Source organism: Sarcophilus harrisii, chromosome 4 (genome assembly GCF_902635505.1).
Source record: "Sarcophilus harrisii chromosome 4, mSarHar1.11, whole genome shotgun sequence".
Lineage (NCBI taxonomy): Eukaryota > Metazoa > Chordata > Mammalia > Dasyuromorphia > Dasyuridae > Sarcophilus > Sarcophilus harrisii.
Genome location: NC_045429.1, coordinates 424922645 through 424941210, shown reverse-complemented (window position 1 = coordinate 424941210; position 18566 = coordinate 424922645). Strand labels below are relative to the sequence as shown.

The window sequence follows — 18566 nt, the reverse complement described above, 5'->3', positions numbered from 1 at the left end:
GGAAGGAGGGAAAAAGTTGGAAGAAAAGGAATTGCAACTGTCAATGCTGAAAAATTACCTATGTATATATCTTGTAAATAAAAAGCTATAATAATAAAAAAATTTTCTGTTAAATTCTGTTTTTTTCAATGGAAATGATTGAGAGTCTCATATTTCATTGAAGCTCCATCACCTCCCCAGAAAAATGATGCTGAATCTTGCTGAGTAGTTAATTCTTGGTTGTAACCCTAAGTCCTTTGCCTTCTGGAATATGGTATTTCAGGCCCTCCAATCCTTTATTGTAGAAGTTGTCAGAGCCTGGATAATCCTGATTATTGCTCCTTGATAGTTGAATTGTTTTTGTCTGGCAGTTAGTATTTTTTCCTTGAGCTCTTGATGTTCTGTATGATATTTCTGTGTATGTTGCTGTGTTTTCCTTGAAGTCAGTAACTTCCAGGACATATAGACGGGGATTCTGGAGATGTGGTAGTGAGAAGTAAGTGTGCATCTTCTAGCCATATGTGTTCTAGATATAGTTCTAGAGTTTGGCAACAATGTTCCTTGGGGTTTCACTTGTGGGATCTTTCCAAAGGTGATCAATGAATTCTTTCAATGACTATTTCCTCCTGTTTCTAGAATGTTGGGGCAGTTTTCCTTAATGATCTATTGAAGAATGCTATTCAGGCTTTTTTTTTTTTTTTTTTTTTTGGCTATGGCCTTCAGGTAGGCCAAAATTTTTTAAATTGTCTCCTCTTACAGGTCAGCTGTTTATTCCAATGAGGTATTTTACATTTTCTCCCATTTAAAAAATTTTTTTATTTTGTTTGACTGATTCTTGCTATCTCATGGAGTCATTAACTTCCAAATCCCCTATTCTAGTTTTTAATGTGATTTTCTTCAGTTAACTTTTGTATCTCCTTTTCCATTTGGTTAATTCTACTTTTTAACAGTTGTTTTCTAAAGAAAATTTTTCCCCTTCCTTTTCCAAGCAGTTGGCTCTCTCATGCACACCTTTAATTTCCTTTATCAATTTTTTTTCTATCTCTCCTATTTGCTTTTTAAAGTCTTTATGAGCACTTCCAATAAGCCTCTTTGAGCTTGAGACCAATTTATATCACTCTTTGAAATTTCTTCTGTGCATGTTTTAGCCTTGTCTGAGTTTGTATTTTGGTCTGCCCTATCACTAACTATAGTTAGTGCCTATACTATAACTAATAGCTTTGTATGGTCAAGGTTCTTTTCCGTTTTTTGCTCATTTTCTTTCCTTTTCTTTTGGTATTTTCTTTTTTTATTTTTATGGTCAACCTCTACTCCTGGGTAAAGGGGGAGCTGTCCCACTCTTGGTTTTTGAGCAGCGGGGCCCCTTGTGTTTACAGTCAGTAGTTTGGCTGCTTTTTCCAGGAAAAGCCTGATTTCCAAGAGTTTGCTTTCTGGACTAGAAACTACCCCACTAATTTGCTTCTCTACTGAGTTAGGACTGTGGGTTTTAGTTGTTAATTTGCTGTGTTAAGACTCACTGACTTTCCCAGAGTCAGCTGGGCTGAACACCCTTTTCACCCTACTGAGACTGACCATTCTTGAAGTTTTTCCAGTCTGTCTTGAGCTAGAGAGTGGTTTCATTCTGTTAGTCTCTGTTCAGAGGCTTGGTTTCATATGGTTTTTTAAAGAAACTGGGAAAGCTCAATCAGCTTCCTGGCTTTACTCCACCCCATCTTTGATCAGGTCTTCACAATCTAATGAGGAGACAACACAAACTACATACAGGACAAATAGGAGATAATTAAAAGAGGGAAGGTATTAGAATTAAAAGGGGTTGAGAAAGACTTCGTGTAGATGATATTTCAGTTGGGACTTAGAGGAAGCCAGAAAAGCTGGCAGGAAAAGATCAGAGAAAGCATGGAGCACAGAGAAAATTCTCCAAGCTGAGCGATGGAGTGAATTGTTTGTGGAAGGGCAAAAGTGGCCAATGGCCAATGTTACTAGATGGATGAAAACGTTGAAGAGGAGGATAAGAAGATTGGAAAGGTGGTGGAGAGGGAAGGGAATGTGTTTTGAATGGTCTTAAATACCAAAGAGAGCATTTTGTATTGACTCTGGATGTGATAAGTAGTCATTAGAATCTATTGAGTAGAATCTCAGCTTTAAGAAAAATCACTTCTCTGGCTGAATGAAGGATGAATTGAAGTGGGGAGAGACTTGAGGCAAGAAGACCTACTTAGGCTATTGCAATACTACAGGCATGAGGTGACAAGGGCTACCACAGAGTGGTAGCAGGTCAGAAGTGTAAAGGGGGGTTGAGAGGTGTTGCAAAGATGAAATTGATAGATATTAGGCTCATATAGGATATGAGAATGAGAAATGGGAGTCTAGGATGATTCTTAAATTGTCAGTCTGAGAGACTGAGGTATTGTCCTCTATAATATTAAGAAAGAGAGGAAGAGGAAAGATTTAGGAAGAAAGATATTGAGTTCTGTTTTGAACATGTTTAATTTGTAGTGCATATTGGACACACAATTCAAGGAAAAATGATTGGAGAAAAGAGATTATTATTATGTTGCAGTATATATATATATATATATATATATATATATATATATATATATATATATCTTCCCATCCTTTTCTAGTCATCATTTCTTACAGCTCAGAATGGATTGTCAAAGAAAATAAACAAGGAATTCTAAAAAAAAAAAAATTTAGAAACTTGTAACTATAAGACACATTACTTCAAATCACTAGTTTTCAAAAAAAAAAAAAACTGTGAAGTTTCACCTCACACCCAGCAAAATGGCAAAGATGATATAAGTTGGGAATAGTCTATGGTTGGGAATAGTCTATGGTGAAGAGATTATGGAAGAACAAAGACATTCAAGAACTCTTAGGGAGAATATCATTGGTCAACTATTTTAGAAAGCAATTTGGAATTATACTAGAAAAGTAACTAAAATGCATCTTTGACCCAGGATTCCTGAGAATTCTCAACACATAGGGAGTAGATAGGTGAATTTTGTATTTATTCTTAAATAGGGATCATTAGCAGGGAGAAAATGGCTCCAACATTTTGAACCCTGTGGGTGACACACACGAGCAATTAGGTGTAGAATTAAAGATGAAACAACCTAAATGGTTAACAGACTTGGATTTTTCTGAATTTCTGTTGTTCTGCCATACTGAAACCTCTTTCCTAACCTAAGTTTCCATGACAATCAATATATACAAATCTTTAGGACTTTCACGGGGATCTCTCCTGGCAGCAAAGGAAAAGGTTTCATCTTTGAGAGCGCTTGAAGATATCCTTGTCATCCCCTCTGTTCTTCATTTTCCCAACCTCCTCAGAACCCTCCACCTTCATGACCTCTCTCATCCTCTCCATTCCACTGGGCCTAGACAACCCAATACTACTCTCTTCCTATGACTTCTCTCTCAATAATACTAGCCTATAGCAGCTGCCTGACTATCCCTACATTTAAAGATCATATTCCAAAAGAAACCAAAATGATTCAGTGTTTACACAAATCCAAATAGTACATCAGTTTCACAACTCTGTGCCTCCAAACTGTAAATGTTAGTGGGCTGATATACCATATGCACAATTTTGGCCACAATATCTTGTCAGTAACCCCATAACATTCTCATGCATAACTCACCCCAAGACTGAAGTTCTTTTGAGTCTCAAGGTCTTCTGCTCTCTCCAGATGGCATCTTCACACAGATTAAATTCTATTATCTCTGCTGAGAGGAGTGGGAAAAGATGGAGGGAGGGTGGAGAGAAAGGGGATTTAATAGCTATTCAAATTCATAGCAAGCCCCTTGCCAGGAAATAACTATGAAGTTTAAAAAATAAGAAAAAGGAGATTTAAAAAAATTTTTAATGATAGTACAAACAAAATCTCATAATTCATGAGCCCTTCTCCCACCAATGTCTTTAAATACCTTCCTTGGAGACATGTTAGTACACATCAAGGCACATTTAATAAGACAGCAACATAGTTTCTTCACCCATCTATTCCCCAAAATAAATCCAAGTATTTTTTGTTTTGCCCTGCCATGCGTAAATAATTCTCCCACAAATTAAGACTAGGTAGAAAATTCATGATCCACCAATAGGCATAGAGGACACACTTGTGTAGTTTAAAAAAAAAATTGGTGAAGATGCTTAAACCAGAGATTTCTGTGGCCAGGGCATGGTGTTTTGTATATACATTCACCCAGGGCAACTCGCCCAACCAAAGCTTTAGAGCTGTTGATATCTCTGATAATGTCTCAATGATGTACTCTGTTGCTCTTCTGAATATTTCTATCCATTTGCTGTCACATTGTTTCACTTTAGCATCTCCTCTGATAATGTAACTTTTCTCTGCAATCAATTTCTATGTTTATCTTTTTAGAACCATCTGCATGAATCTCAGCAGATAGAAATATCTGCTAAAACATAACATTCGCTTTTTTTCCCCCTCTGAGGCAATTGGGGTTAAGTGACTTGCCCAGGGTCATACAGCTAGGAAGTGTTAAGTGTGAAATCTGCTAAAACAAAGTAACTAAGAAGTCTCTCCCTAATAAGGATACAATCCATAGTTATGAGTACTACATCTAGTTAAGGAAAACATTACCAAAGCCAGACAGAGTGACCCCCAGGTCTGAAGTGTCTGTAACTTGAGTTTCAGTTTACCTTTTATGCACATCCTTTGCCCACAAAATCTGTTTTAGGAGTCTCTCCTGAGGAAACCCCAGAGTAATTTCATGGAAGATAGAGGTATACCAAGCTATTTTCCCCTGATTTCACTCCAAGTCCCTCTTCAGACTGGCATGAAAATAAATCTAAACAAAATAAAAATTAAGCAAAGAAAACATAGTCATTATCCTATACCCTGCTGGCCCCTTGTTTTTATGGCCTATTTCTATCAACAGCAAAAGGCAAACAACAACAAACTCAGTTTCGACCTTCCCCTTTTCCAGGATACCTTGGTCTCCCCAACAAACCCAACTTTTTTTTCCAGTCTCACATCTAGCATAGATCTTTAGTCTTTACTTCCCTTCCGAGGACATAACGTGCAGTTCCAACTAATTCACAGATAACACATGAACATCTATGAACATACAACATAAGTAAATTAAATTGATCTAATTGAAAAAGAGATCATCCCAATTACATAATATGATGTACAGGAAACAACCTAATATCAGAAATTCATATTGTGATGAGATTTTAAATCTTCCACCTCTCTAGCTGAATGTTGGTGATCTATTTCATTTTCAGTTCTCTGGAATACTAGTTCATTATTTCATTGATCAGAGAATTTAGGTCTTTCAAAGTTGTTTCTCTATATAATGTTTCTGCCATTATATAATTTGTTTTTCTAGTTCTGCTCACTTCAATTAGCTTCAATTCATAAAAGTCTCTTCATCTGAAAGTGTCCATGTTTTTCTTATGACACAATAATATTCTATTATGTTAATATATCATAATTTCTTAGGCATTCCCCATTAGATAGGCTCACTATTTATTTCTACTTTTTGGCAACTATGAAAAGAATTACTAAAAATCCTTTTCATTTTCTTTGATCTCTTTGTTGTGTAGGCATAGAAGTGGTATAGCTGGGCCAACAGGTACATATAATTTAATAATTTTTGGAGCTTAGTACCAAATTGCTTTCCAGAATGGCAAGACTAACTGACAGCTTCATCAATAGTATATTACTCTGCCTGTTTTCCAACGCACCTTCAACAATTGTCATTTTCCTCTTTTATTATATTTTTCAGTGTGATGAATGTGAAGTAGAACTTCAGAGTTGCTTGAGTTTGCATTTCTCTAATTCTTCATGATTTGAAGCATTTTTTTTCATGTGGTTATTGAGAATTTGAATTTTTCCTTTGAGAACTATCTGTGTTCTTTGATCATTCATTTATTGGGAAACAATTCTTCATCCTATAATTTTGAATCAACTCCTTGTATAACCTAAAAATGAAATCTTAATCAGAGAAACTTCATGCAAATAGTTTTTCTGCATTACTTGCTTCCCTTCTGATTTTATCAACATAAAGTTTATTTAAACAAAATCTTTTTAATTTTATGTAAACAAAATTCTGTTATTTTCTGTCATCCTTTCCATCACTTTTATAATCAGAAATTCTTTTCCCTGAAAGGTGATTTCTATTTTGCTCCTTTTAATTCACCTGTGAAATCACCTTTAGGCATAAGTTACATAACCCATTTTAGAATTTATCTTGATATATGGTGTGAGATCTTGACTTATACCCAATATTTGCCCCAGTTTTCCCAGGGGTTTTTTCAAATAATGAGCCCTTACTCCTGTAACTGGGGCACTTGGATTTATGGAACTACTGTTTCTTTGCCTCTGTATACCTAATTTATTTCATTATTGGACTTCATATTTTTATTCAGTTTTAATCAAGACATTTTAATGATTACAGTACTGCCTTTTATTATAATTTGAGAATATATGCTTATCAGTACCAGACTTCCTTCGTTCCCAGACTTGTGGTTAACTGTTACTGCAAAACATCCTGCTTGTGTGTCCCATCTGTTCCACTCTCTATACTAATCCCTCCTGAAAACTCTTCTTTGTGGTTTTCAAGAACAAATTACCCCCTGCTTCTAGGCTATGGGCTCCATTATGTGGTTGCTCCATCATGTATGACTAAAAACTTTCCTTTTTAACAAATACCCTCCCCCAATTCAATAGGAAATCCTCTGTATTTGGGGAATGGATTTTCACAGTTGACATTTGTGTTTTATTGGTAGTATATAGAAATACAGGTAATGTATGTGACTTATTTTATAACATGTATCATATTGATTTTGTGCAGTTTGACTGAATTTATTGTTTAAATTAATTTTTTGCTGAATTCCTTAAGATCCTCTAAATAAGTCTTGTCATCACCAAAAAGGCAAAATATGTGTTTCCTCTTTGACCATGCTTATTCTCTTAAGTTCTTTTCCTTTTTTAAAAAATTGCTTTAGCCCTCATTTCTAGGAGTTTCTTAAATAGGATAGTATTCTTCCTATACTCTTTATCTTGTTAGAAAGCTTATCTCCATTACTCATATTTGCTCTTGGTCTTTAGATAGCTAGGCCTCCTCTTGTTTGTTGTTTAGCAGAAATGATTATTACCTCTTATCAAAAGTCATTTTTACCTCTATTAATATAATCTTATGATTCCAATTATTTATATTATGAGTGACATATTTATAGTCTTTCTTATGTTGATTTACTGCAACATTTGTGGTATAAATTCAATGTGGTTAAAATGTATAATTATTCTAATATGCTGTAGTCTATTTGCTAATATTCCATTTATATCATATCCCCCTCTCCCCATCAATTATACAAGGACAAAAAAAAACAAACAAACAAACAATAGGTTGAAGACATTTCTCATTCACTGAAAGCATAGTCTCTGAGGAAAATGTTAGCAACAGATTCTGTTTTAAGTTGGTAATTTCAGACCTCAGATTAGAGCAAAGAAAAGGAACTGAAGGTCCTTCCTTTTAACAGTTAAATATAGTCAAGCAAAACAAGTTTAGTTATTGGCTCCTTCTGAAACTTCTAGTTCACTGCCTCTGTTAGAAGATCTGGGATGTCTTGATTAAGTTTTGCATCAGCCACCTTTGTAAAAACTATGTAAGTTGTTTTTCTTTTCATTATGGCAATCATTGCATAACTTGTTCTGGTTCTGTTCACTGACTCTCCATCAGTCCATACTAGCTTCCCTAAGATTCTGAATTCATCTCTTTTGCCATTTTTTGCAGCCTGGTGATATTTCTTTATATTACTGTAGCATATATCCAGCCATTCTGCAATCAGTGGACATGCTCCTCACTTCCAGGTTTTTTTTTTTTTTTTTGTTGTTGTTGTTGTTGTTTTTGATGTTTTGTTTTTCCTTAAGTGTTTCTATAAATCTTTTCTTACACAGTCTTACTGCATCGCTGGTTCAGTCATTCCAAAATACTGTAGGAAATGGTTGAATAAATTCCCATTTCCGACAACAATGAATTCAGTTGTGTCCGATTCTCTATGACCCTGTGGATCCCAAAGTATACGGGGTTTATTTTGACAAAGATACTCAAGAATACTAAGGTATACTAAACAGAAGGGACTGGCCCAAGTCACAGCCAAATTTGAACTCAAGTCTTCCTGATTCCATACCAAGAGCCATGAATTCATAATTCTGTTTTTATTCACATCCATTTTTTTCAGGGGGCGGGGGGGGGGAGGGGAGTGGGGAGGAGGAAGGGGAGAAGGATTCCCAGAAAAAGAAAAACATTGTTATTGGTAGGCAAGTTCTAGTTTGCAAAAGACTATAGGAGTGTCCCATAAGCCTTTTCAGTATTCATGTAAGATTTGACTAAAAAACACTCCGTCGTGAGGGCCGGTTAGCTCAGTTGGTTAGAGCGTGGTGCTAATAACGCCAAGGTCGCGGGTTCGATCCCCGTACGGGCCAGCTACTTTTACAAAGTCTATTTGTAAATCAATACATCGGAAGCCGCAGGCCCTACTTGCTGCCACTGCCCAAGGGAACAGCGAAACTAACTAAAAAAAGTCAAATTTGAAATGTTGCCAACTTAATCCGGCTAATAATGACCCACAGATAAAGTTCCCAGTAACAGTTGGGCTGAAGAGAATGTCAAACACCTAAGTAGAGTTACCTTACCTCCAATCCGGAAAATGTACCTTTTATTAATAAACTACTTAGTCACTCACCTACAGTTTCTAAAATATTTTTTTATTAATACCTTTCAGGTCACCAGAATTTCTCTTGCCCAACCACTCCAGAAAACCATCCCATTTTACCAGCAATAGGCTTTACAGGAAAATAAATGAATGAATAAACACATAGATAAATAAAAAGAGGAAGAAGGGGGAAGCGGAGCAAAATTGAACATATTTAAAAAGAATAGAAACATGTGGAACGTGCCACGCTTCCGCTGAAGAGCGCAGGTCGGAATGTCTTCTTAGGTCTCTCTCCTTAGAGGCTCTTTGTAATTTTGCAATATTCCCAGCTGACGATTTTGTGTGGTTGCTCTTTCCGCTGACATGGTGCTCGTCAGTGTAAATACTGTTTTCTTGGCTCTGCTTATTTCAGTCTGCATCAGAGGGTGGAAATCGCTCCATCTCCTCTAAATTCTAATTGGTTCTAATCTCCAACAATTCCTAATTAGTCCTTGTCTCTCACAGCACGGTCGTATTCCGAGACATTCATGCAACCACAATTTGTTCAGCTGCTCCTCCCGAACATCCTCATCTGATTCCTTGAAACCTTGCAGTGAGCAGTCCCTGACTGGTACATCCCCTGAAGCACGATTGTTGTTCTCTTTCCACAAAATACAGGGAACCAAAAGGACAAATGCACTGCGTGTCCAATGACACAAATAGGGAGAAACCGTTGACAGGAACTAGGAAACACGCGGATTGGATTGTCCCAGTTGCTCAGCAGTGAATCAACACCCTCCTCGGGATAAATTGACAAGATTCGGAACTCAACAAGAATTTTTCTGGTCCGTCGCCATTAACTCCAAGCAAGAGAGCTGACTCGAGTGGGGGGCGTCCACTAGCTAGCTGACTGTTCACTAGTTGGAATGGCCCAAAGAACGGTTCCAAGAATCTGCTGCAAGTGAAGCCGTTACCCGCCAGGCGGGAAAGAAAAGCAAACTCCTAGGAGCATCGAGGAGCAGCGCAGCAGAGTTGAGGTTGTGTGTGGACACAAATTACTTGGAAAAAGACGCCACCCCATCTCCCACTCCCACCCCCCAATCTAGTTTGCTTATCCTTTGCCTTTGCAGGAGCCCCAGCCCGGCGTCCCCAGGAGGGCACATTGATGCGTACAGTCCACTCCTAGTAGCCTGGCGTTCTGGAACGATGTCGCACTATTCCGTGCATCGGGTGCCAGGAGCTAAGTGGGGTTGGCTGATACGAGGTCTGCCCCCCGGAGAGAACGAAGAAAGAGGGAAAGCATCTATGTGAGCAACAAAATCTGTAGGGACAAAGAAACTAAAGGCCTGCCCATCGACTGGGGAATGGCTGAACACAATGTGATATTTGAAGGGAATGCATGCCCGTGTGCGGTAAGAAATGCAAAGAATTCAGGGAGACCACAATGTTATACGATCCTTGACATTTTACCGCCATGGTTAAGGATGGATCTGCGCGTGGTGAAACTGTCGGGACAATCGGACTGTTTCTCCCTTGTTTAAAACTCCTAGCTTCTCTTGTTTATGCGACTGGTTTCGGCCTGTTTTTATTACTGACTGTCTTTATCGATCTTATTATGTTAAGAGCATCACTGATGGCAAGCGGGAGCCTGGTCTCTTCCTCTTTGCAGTTTCTCTCCGTCATTCTGTGTCAATCTGTCTCTTTCTGAGTGTCTCTTTGACTCTCTGTCTCTGTTTCCCTCTCTATCTCTGTGTCTTTCTGTCTCTTTTGGTTTTTCTCTTTCTGGCTCTCCTTCCCTTCCTTCCTCCCTCCATCCCTCTGTCTCTTTCTAGCATTGAGGTTAGATAACGTTAGCACGATCCGTGTGAAAAGTTAACTGAGATTAAATAACAGAGGCCACAGTGAGCTCCAGAGCTCTCTCTTTCTCTCTCAGAAGCTTCTGGATCCGTTCTAGACTCAGCACCCGATTAACTTCTGGGAAGCTGTGGTTAGCTGAATCACCGAGTTGTTTTCATTGAGTATCTTTATTGAATGTCCTGCCAGAGTGTTAGAGTCTGCTCCTAAGTGTTCTGGGGTCACTGTGGTTGTACAACTCTCGGCACTTGCAGTTAGTGGTGTGGTTATGTATTTCGGGCTCTCAATGGACCCTATAATCCAGAACTCTTGGTTTTGTCTGTACACAAAGTCTTGGTCATCATTTTAACGCTTCTCGGAAAGGCAATGAGAGAACTGCGAAATTCCCAGATATTCCTGAATCAAGTCATTGTAAGCTACTGTAATTGGTTTGGAAGGAGAGAGGGCTTTTCCGTATCCTGTCCTAGTTCCATTAAAAGCCATATAGTTTATGCTCTCCATTGTGTCACGGTTGATTATTATTCGTCAAGCCAAGAGAGAATGTCAAAGTGAAGCTCAGGACAGTGTTTAGAGCTAGAGAGTTAGTTCTACGTGGGAGCGACCCGAGGGAAGTCGGGCCTTGCAGTGGGATGAGGCGGGTTGTGTGGGCAGATGTGCAGAAGGGTAAGGGCTTGGAGGGTCTGTTAGCGACTTCTGCGACTTGGGACTATTTTGTACGAATCCGTGAACTTGCACAACAGGAACGTGAAGCCTTGAAAAATGTACTGCCTTTAGAAAGAACTTCGAATTTCTTTACATCGAGGAGCCAACTACGAGTGAGGGTTTTATGTAGGCATTGGTGGTTCAGTGGTAGAATTCTCGCCTCCCACGCGGGAGACCCGGGTTCGATTCCCGGCCAATGCAGTTACGTTTTAGGAATCCGATCTCTGCCCTCTCTTCTACTAACAGCACACATCGCCTCTCCCCCTCCGCCTAATTAAGTTTCTCGGCCGCCCCTCTCTGTATTGAACCAACTAGAACCTCCTAGCACGTCGGAAACTTCCTCCTCCACCCTGTTTTCTTTCTCCTCCTGGCCATTGCCATGCCGTTTGTGTGCTTCGTTTTTCCCTCAATAGATTTTGTATTGAGCACCTACTGCCCCATAGTCTTTTGCTTGCATGTGTCTTCCTATCCCCAGTGCTTAGCACGGAGCTTGGAACACAGTGTAGATCCACTCACCACTTGAATGACTGACTCTGTTCGTAAGCTTCGTAAGACGAGTTCTGGATCCTCAGTGATCCTGCAAGGTGAGAGAGAAGTCCAGAAATGGGTGGGGTAAAGGATCAATTCCCTCCACATAGGCTTTTCCCAAATACACATTTCAAATCATGCACATTCCTGGTTCTCTCTTTCCTAAGTTTAAAGCACAACCCAACCCACGCAAGAAAAAAAAAAAAAAAAAAAAAAAAAAAGGAGTGATAAGCACAACAGTCCATTACTTTGGATCCAGTGTGATGTAAGTGGGCAATAAGGAAAGAACGTTTTCCTTGAAGGGAAAAGGAGAAGGTCCCACCGAGATTTGAACTCGGATCGCTGGATTCAGAGTCCAGAGTGCTAACCATTACACCATGGAACCACCTGAACGGACAACCTCTTTCACTCTTTTTCAGCAAGATTCAGACCATTTACCTTCTGCAAAAGTTTTTTTTTTTTTCTTCAATAAATTCAATCTTGTCCATGGCAACCAACACAGCACATGACATTTCTATTGACCACCTGTTTGATTCTGAGGGTGCATTATGTAGTTGTGTAATTCTCGTCCTTCCTTTTTTCCATCTCCGTCTCTGGAAGGCCCTAAGTGGAAAGGAAACCAAGCCATCCTAAGAGGAAGATTGATACTGGTCCTTCTGGACTGTGGTTCTGAAGGGATAAAGTTATCAACGTATTCCCTCTCGCCCAAAGTTTTTTAACTCCGTAAAGTTTAGCTCCGCACCAGAGCTTGTTAGTCGTGATCATTTTTGTGTACTCTTTTCATAGTTGGATTCGAAGATGAGTGCTTTAAGGAGATCTGTCTCCGACCCCTTTTCATTCTTTATATCAGGGCTTCCTTAAACTTTTCCAACTCGCGACCTCTTTCCACCGGAGCAATTTTTACGTGATTCCCGATATATAAATAAGTATATCAAACGTATACAGATCAAATATTATTTGAAAATAGATTATAATTTCGTGACACTCACAGTTAAGTGATTCTCTATAGATTCGGAACTTACAGTTTAAGAAGTTTTCCTTACAATAGTTTCCATAGGGTACTTGTTATCAGATCTTATACTCCAAAATTCATGGATTCGAAATCCAGCCGAAACAATAGTTCCCCCTCCATATTCCTCCTCTCCCTTGCCCCTTAAGCTCTAAGTCCGATCTTGAAAGAGGAAAGGGGTCTCTTTAACATAACTAACTGTCGATAATCTCTGAGAGCCCAACAGGGTTTTCTTGAATCCAAATTGATATTCCATTCTCAATAAAAATGTCGAGTCCTTTACTAGACATACGTATGAGGCGCACTACTGGAAAAGGTCCTTGCTCTTACAGTTCCAGCGCCCCATCTTCTTAAATCACTCATCCTCGAATCCAACTACGAAAAGAGTGCATAAAAAAGATCGTGACCAGCAAGTTTTGGTGCAGATCCCTCTCAGAACCACAGTTCAGAAATGCCATTACCAACCATCCTCCCCTAAGATGGCCGGGTTTCCTTTCCACTTAGGCCTTCCAGAGACGTGAGGAACAAGAAAAAGAGTTCTTCTCAATCACAGATGGGGAAGGAAAAGAAATGGAGAAAAAGCGCATTTAGGAAGATGCCGGGGAGAAGGAATCAGGAATCTCTGGGAATTTTCCGGTTTTCCGCTCCAGAAGGAAGGGGAGAAAGATACAAATAAGGATAATAGAGGGAAAGAGAAGAGGAAGATGAAGAGAACGAGGAGGATGAAACAGAGACAAAAATGGAGACGGAGACAGACGGCACTAGATAGCAAGTGTCTGAGTAATTGAAGGCCTCGTGATTTGCTCTTGCACAAAATAGAGCTGTTTAAGGAACGGAACTCCAAATTAAAGAGGGATGTACAAGCTCCAGATGTAGGTGAAAGCTAATGAAATATAGCAATGCTTTCAGACGTTCGATGATCTCCTTCCTTGTAGACATTCTGGACACTGTACTTGCTTCCTAGTCTATCGTTTCAGTTTCACTCACTGGATATCTCTTCGGTTTCATTTTTAGGAAATTGCATTTCTCCGTGCATGGACAAATATAGTTCTTCTCTTGGTTCTCCTTGGGGTCCAATGGGACGGATTCTTTCTACTTAGCCTTTCTTCCACTCCTTTGTGTCGAGGCGCTATTTGACTAGGGAGCTCTGGGAGCATGGTTCTCCCAAGCTTTTCTGCCTCTTTGCGCTGACTTCTGCGCTTCGTCCACCAGGTGCTGCTCTCTTCCTTATCCGGATCTCAGCATCAATACACATCTAAATAAGGGTCTTGTGGGCATTTCTCTGACCTTGATGTCCTTGGTGTCCTTGCTTCCTAGCTTCGGACCTTGCATAGTACGTAGTAGTCTCTCGATGTTTTGGGGATTGCATTGTATGCCTTGGGACCTGGAGAACAAGAAATGTGTGCGCGTTTTCATGTATCCGGGAGCCCTGTGCCTCGAACTGATTGTTCCTATTTCTTGGTCTTCGGCCCCCTGCTCCCCCTCTCACCCTTTCCCCCTCCCCGCCCAGGCTTCCACAGAGTTCAGATAGTAGCCACGGTCTAATCCTGTGGCGTCAAAAGCTGAGGTAGGCGCTCTTTTAGACTTTAAGTGAATGGGTTAATACCAAAGAGAATATATCAACGGCGCTGAAACACTTGCTCTTTCTTGTACCCCCCAAAAACATTATCAATCAGGTTTTAAGGGGGAAAATAGTCCAAAAACCCGGACTGTGAAAATGGAGAGCAGAGAAATGGGTATAGCAGAGCCCATTACCCAGTCAACTGTTTCCATAACTTAATTAAATTCCGGAGCCACCATAGTATTATGAATGTAACTCCAAGGCACGTTTCTCCCCACCCTATCCACTCACTACACTTTACTTCAATTCATATAAACTTTCCCAGTATATTCTGAAATGAATCCATCAGTTACTTCTTGTGGTGGATTCCCGTGTATTTATATATCATATTTCGTTCAGTCACTCCCCACTTAATGGGAAATCTCTCCTACTTTCAACTTCTTTGTTACTTCAAAAAGGGGCTGTAACTATTGTACATTTGTCTTTTCCTCTCATTTTTATCTCTTTGGGGTATAGATCTAGTGGTCAAACATTTTCTATCAGCTTTATATAAATTTATTTTTATATAAATGTAGCTTAATCGTAGTTACTTACACCCATTAGTTCTACCTCTAAGACAAGTTTGTATACAATAGAGTAACTTAGTTGGGCCCCAAAGCATAGGTTAAGCTTATACCCTAATAGTCATAAGTTTCATTTAGATAAGCTTAGTTGGCCACAAGGTACCGACAGAGCTCTCCAGATGTGTGCGCCCCAGATAAAATGCCTTCTCCTCCTCTGACACTTCTAAAAGTTGAATTTAAAAAAGCAAGGTTTTTGTTCACCTTTCAGCCGGCCTAAGCACTCAGTCACTCAAAGCGATTCGCTGGCCTGGCAGGAAAACCGGCCTAGATTCGGTCTGATGAAATCCATGATCTAGCCTTCTTGGTAGTGGGGGTGATCCAGTACACTTGATTTAAAGTCTGTGACTTTCTATCCTCAGGAACAAATCTGGGGGCGAGAGCGGGACGGGAAGAGGCTATTTGGCTTTGCCCGCAACTTTAAGAGATCTTCCAATATGCCTGGTTAATTCAGGCAGCTCTAAGTGGTCTAACCTAAACAAGTTCTTAGGGATCTACACCTGTTGTTTCAATAAATTACGTGAGTTGAAAATTAACTCCACCTGGAACTCTGTCACCTTCCGCACTAGTTCAGCACACTACGAAGAACCACTTAAAAGGAAAAATGGGGTTGAACGTAAGACTGCATTGGCCGGGAATCGAACCCGGGTCTCCCGCGTGGGAGGCGAGAATTCTACCACTGAACCACCAATGCTTCTCTTAGACTCTCGCTTTTCCTTACTTCCTTTCTTTTATTTTAGGGGGCTCTAGCTAGTGAAGTAGGGATATCTTTACAAAGCTATCTCAATTTTCTAGGCCTCAGGTACCTATAGTGTACCATAGCAACACCAATATACTTCTAACTTCCTTGACGCCTCGAAACTAATGCGCCTTTCCTCTCTCTCCTTAGCTTTCTTTACTCTTGTCAAGGCTCAGTCCCCAGAGACTGTGTATTTCACTCATACATGCATGCAATCTGGGTTCAGAAATATATTTCACTCAGATATAAGGTATAAATCTAGCCCCGTATCCCTTCTCTGGAAAAAAAATCCTTTTTTTTTTTTCTTTTTTTTTTTTTTGAGCAATCAAACTCTCCCTCAAAAACGGGTTGGGATTAAATAGACACTCTAGAAAAATCCCCAGTCATGCCTTCTCCAAGCCACATCTAGTTAGATCATTGCGGATCTATTCATAATTTACATGAACCACACAAACACAATTTACATAAGCAATGGGCTTTTTTTCCATCCCATTCTTCTTAACTTCCCTGAAGACTAATACTATTGAATATTGTCTCCCCCGGACATCTTCTCCAAGCTTAATTTTTTGTTTTTTGTTCCCTGACACAATTGTATTATTTCTTTTCCTATTCGTCTATTTCTTCCTCAGTCTCTTCCAGTTGTTCCTCATTCACATGCCACATTTTAATTGAAGTTGTACCCCAAAGCTTTTCCCCGGACATTCTTGTCTTCTCTCTCTAAATATCATTTCTTTTTTGTAAAAAAAAAAATACTAATGACAGACATTTAAAAAAATAAAAACAAAGCAAAAGCCCCATAACTAATATTCATCGATTAGCAAAACAAATGCCTGCACTATCCATAGCCAAAATGTATGTCTCTTTTTACATGTTGGATTCATTGTCTGCCTGTCAGGGGATTGTCAAAAAAATTATCATTCCTCTGAAATCACTATGGATCATTACAAAGGAAAGAAATCTTCAATCTTTCCCTGTTGTTTGTCTTTAAAATGTTGTTATTAGTCCATAAACTGTTTTCTTGGGTTCTCTCTGCCTACACTCTGTCAAAGTTTATATAAATAAATCTTCTCGGTATATTCAGAAATGAGCCCATCAGTTACTTCTTGTAGTGGATTTTCTTATATTTATATATCATATTTTATTCACCCTTTCCCCACTTGATGAGGCATCTCCCTTACTTTCAAGTTCTTTGTTACTTCAAAAAGAGGTTACTTTTGTAAATTTTCCTTTTTCTCTTTGGGGTATAGATCTAGTGGTCCTTCAACATTTTCTTTCTATCAGCTTATTACCTCTCATTGATTTAACTACCAATTCCAGGCAAAAGACTCCTTAATACATGTGTGTATTATTACATATATACATATATATATATGCATGAACACATGTAAATGAGATATACATATATGTGTATGCACATATGCATAGACATGTGTAAAGACATACACATATTGCTATTTAAGTAAATACATGTGTACATATGGAATGGCTGGTTTCTGCTTTCTCCTTGAAAATTTGACCTTGTGTGAAAATATAATTGAAGCCCAAGAAGAGTTATGGTATTGTTGCTCTGGTGTGTGTGTGTCAGACAGACAGACAGAGACAGACACTCTAAGAACTGAGCTGTGGGTAAGAGCAAAGAAAGCTAAGAGGAGAATGAGAAGCACAGATTTCTAGGCGTCAAGAATCTTAGGCCTGGGGGGTCTGCTGGAGCTATTGGTGCAGATCAGGGACCCGAGGTCTAGAAGGTTAGGTGATTTTGTAAAGATTTCCCTGTTTATTTTTGTAAAGATTTATTATGCCCTGTTGTTGTCTCCAGTTCCTAACCTCGCCTCCCTCCCCAGTCGATAGCGGAATAGATCTATTAGGAAAAAGGAGGAAACCAAGGCATTGGTGGTTCAGTGGTAGAATTCTCGCCTCCCACGCGGGAGACCCGGGTTCGATTCCCGGCCAATGCAGCTTCGTTTTAAAGATTCATTCACTCTTAAACACCTTCCTCTTCGAATTGTTTTAAGTGATTCTCTGTATATAAGGGTTTCAGAGCACTTAATTTGGTCTCTCTTGGATTCATCCCTTCAGTCAAGGTATAAATAAGTATCTACCGTAGCTTCAGGCTCCAGAACTTGGCGCGTCCAGGCATTACAAAGAAGCAGGAAGCGGGGTAGGGGTGAGGGTGCGTCCGAGGATCAATACATAAGGACAAAGAATCAGTTCACTGAGCAACTGCCAAGTAGTTGAAAACACGCACATGCGCACTCGCGCGCATACATTTTCCTATTCTCGCCCTACCAGGTATACAAAGCAATGCAAAAAACACCGAGTAAGAACCTACAGCATAATGTGCAAGGTCTTAAACTAGGAACCAAGGACATCAAGACCAAGGGAAATACTCAAATTGCTTAGTTGGATTGTAGTGACACCGAGACCCGGCGATCTGGAAGGGTGTCCTCCTTCACGTAGCTGGATTCGAGGATGAGTGATCTGAAGAGAGGGACTATCTACCGTTGCTGCGTGAAAGGAACTCCTTCCTGTTCTAATATCGAAGGGAGAAAGGGACGTAGAGAAGAATTGCAAAGCGACGCTGAGTTATTTCTTTTCGATTTCGAAAAGTGGATATTTGAAGTATAGGACGAACTGTGATAGTACAGCATCGAAACTACTGTGAAGAATGAAAAAGGGAGGACGTAAGGGAAGGGATACATACATATAAACATACAGAGAGAGACAGAAATAGACAGGGGTAGGGACAGAGGCGGGGATCTGAGAGCGACAGAGACAGATGCCTCCACGGAGTCATACAGTTGATGAATATGTAGAGGATTATTGGACCCATAAACATTTTGTGAAACAAAACAAAACAAAACAAAACCTTTGCTGAAGCCACAGAAGGAATGCTTCCTAACTAT

The 18566-nt window shown here is 39.6% G+C and overlaps 5 non-coding genes across 5 annotated transcripts; 3 read left to right on the top strand and 2 right to left on the bottom strand.

Moving 5' to 3' along the window:
• The first annotated feature begins 8367 nt into the window (after positions 1-8367).
• On the top strand, positions 8368-8441 carry TRNAI-AAU. The gene has a single exon. It is a non-coding gene; the product is annotated as a tRNA-Ile (tRNA).
• A 2895-nt stretch (positions 8442-11336) lies between these two features.
• Positions 11337-11407, top strand: TRNAG-CCC. Its single transcript has one exon. It is a non-coding gene; the product is annotated as a tRNA-Gly (tRNA).
• Positions 11408-12047: 640 nt separating this feature from the next.
• On the bottom strand, positions 12048-12119 carry TRNAQ-CUG. The gene has a single exon. It is a non-coding gene; the product is annotated as a tRNA-Gln (tRNA).
• Positions 12120-15547: 3428 nt separating this feature from the next.
• On the bottom strand, positions 15548-15618 carry TRNAG-CCC. The gene has a single exon. It is a non-coding gene; the product is annotated as a tRNA-Gly (tRNA).
• A 1929-nt stretch (positions 15619-17547) lies between these two features.
• Positions 17548-17618, top strand: TRNAG-CCC. Its single transcript has one exon. It is a non-coding gene; the product is annotated as a tRNA-Gly (tRNA).
• The last annotated feature ends 948 nt before the right edge of the window (positions 17619-18566 follow it).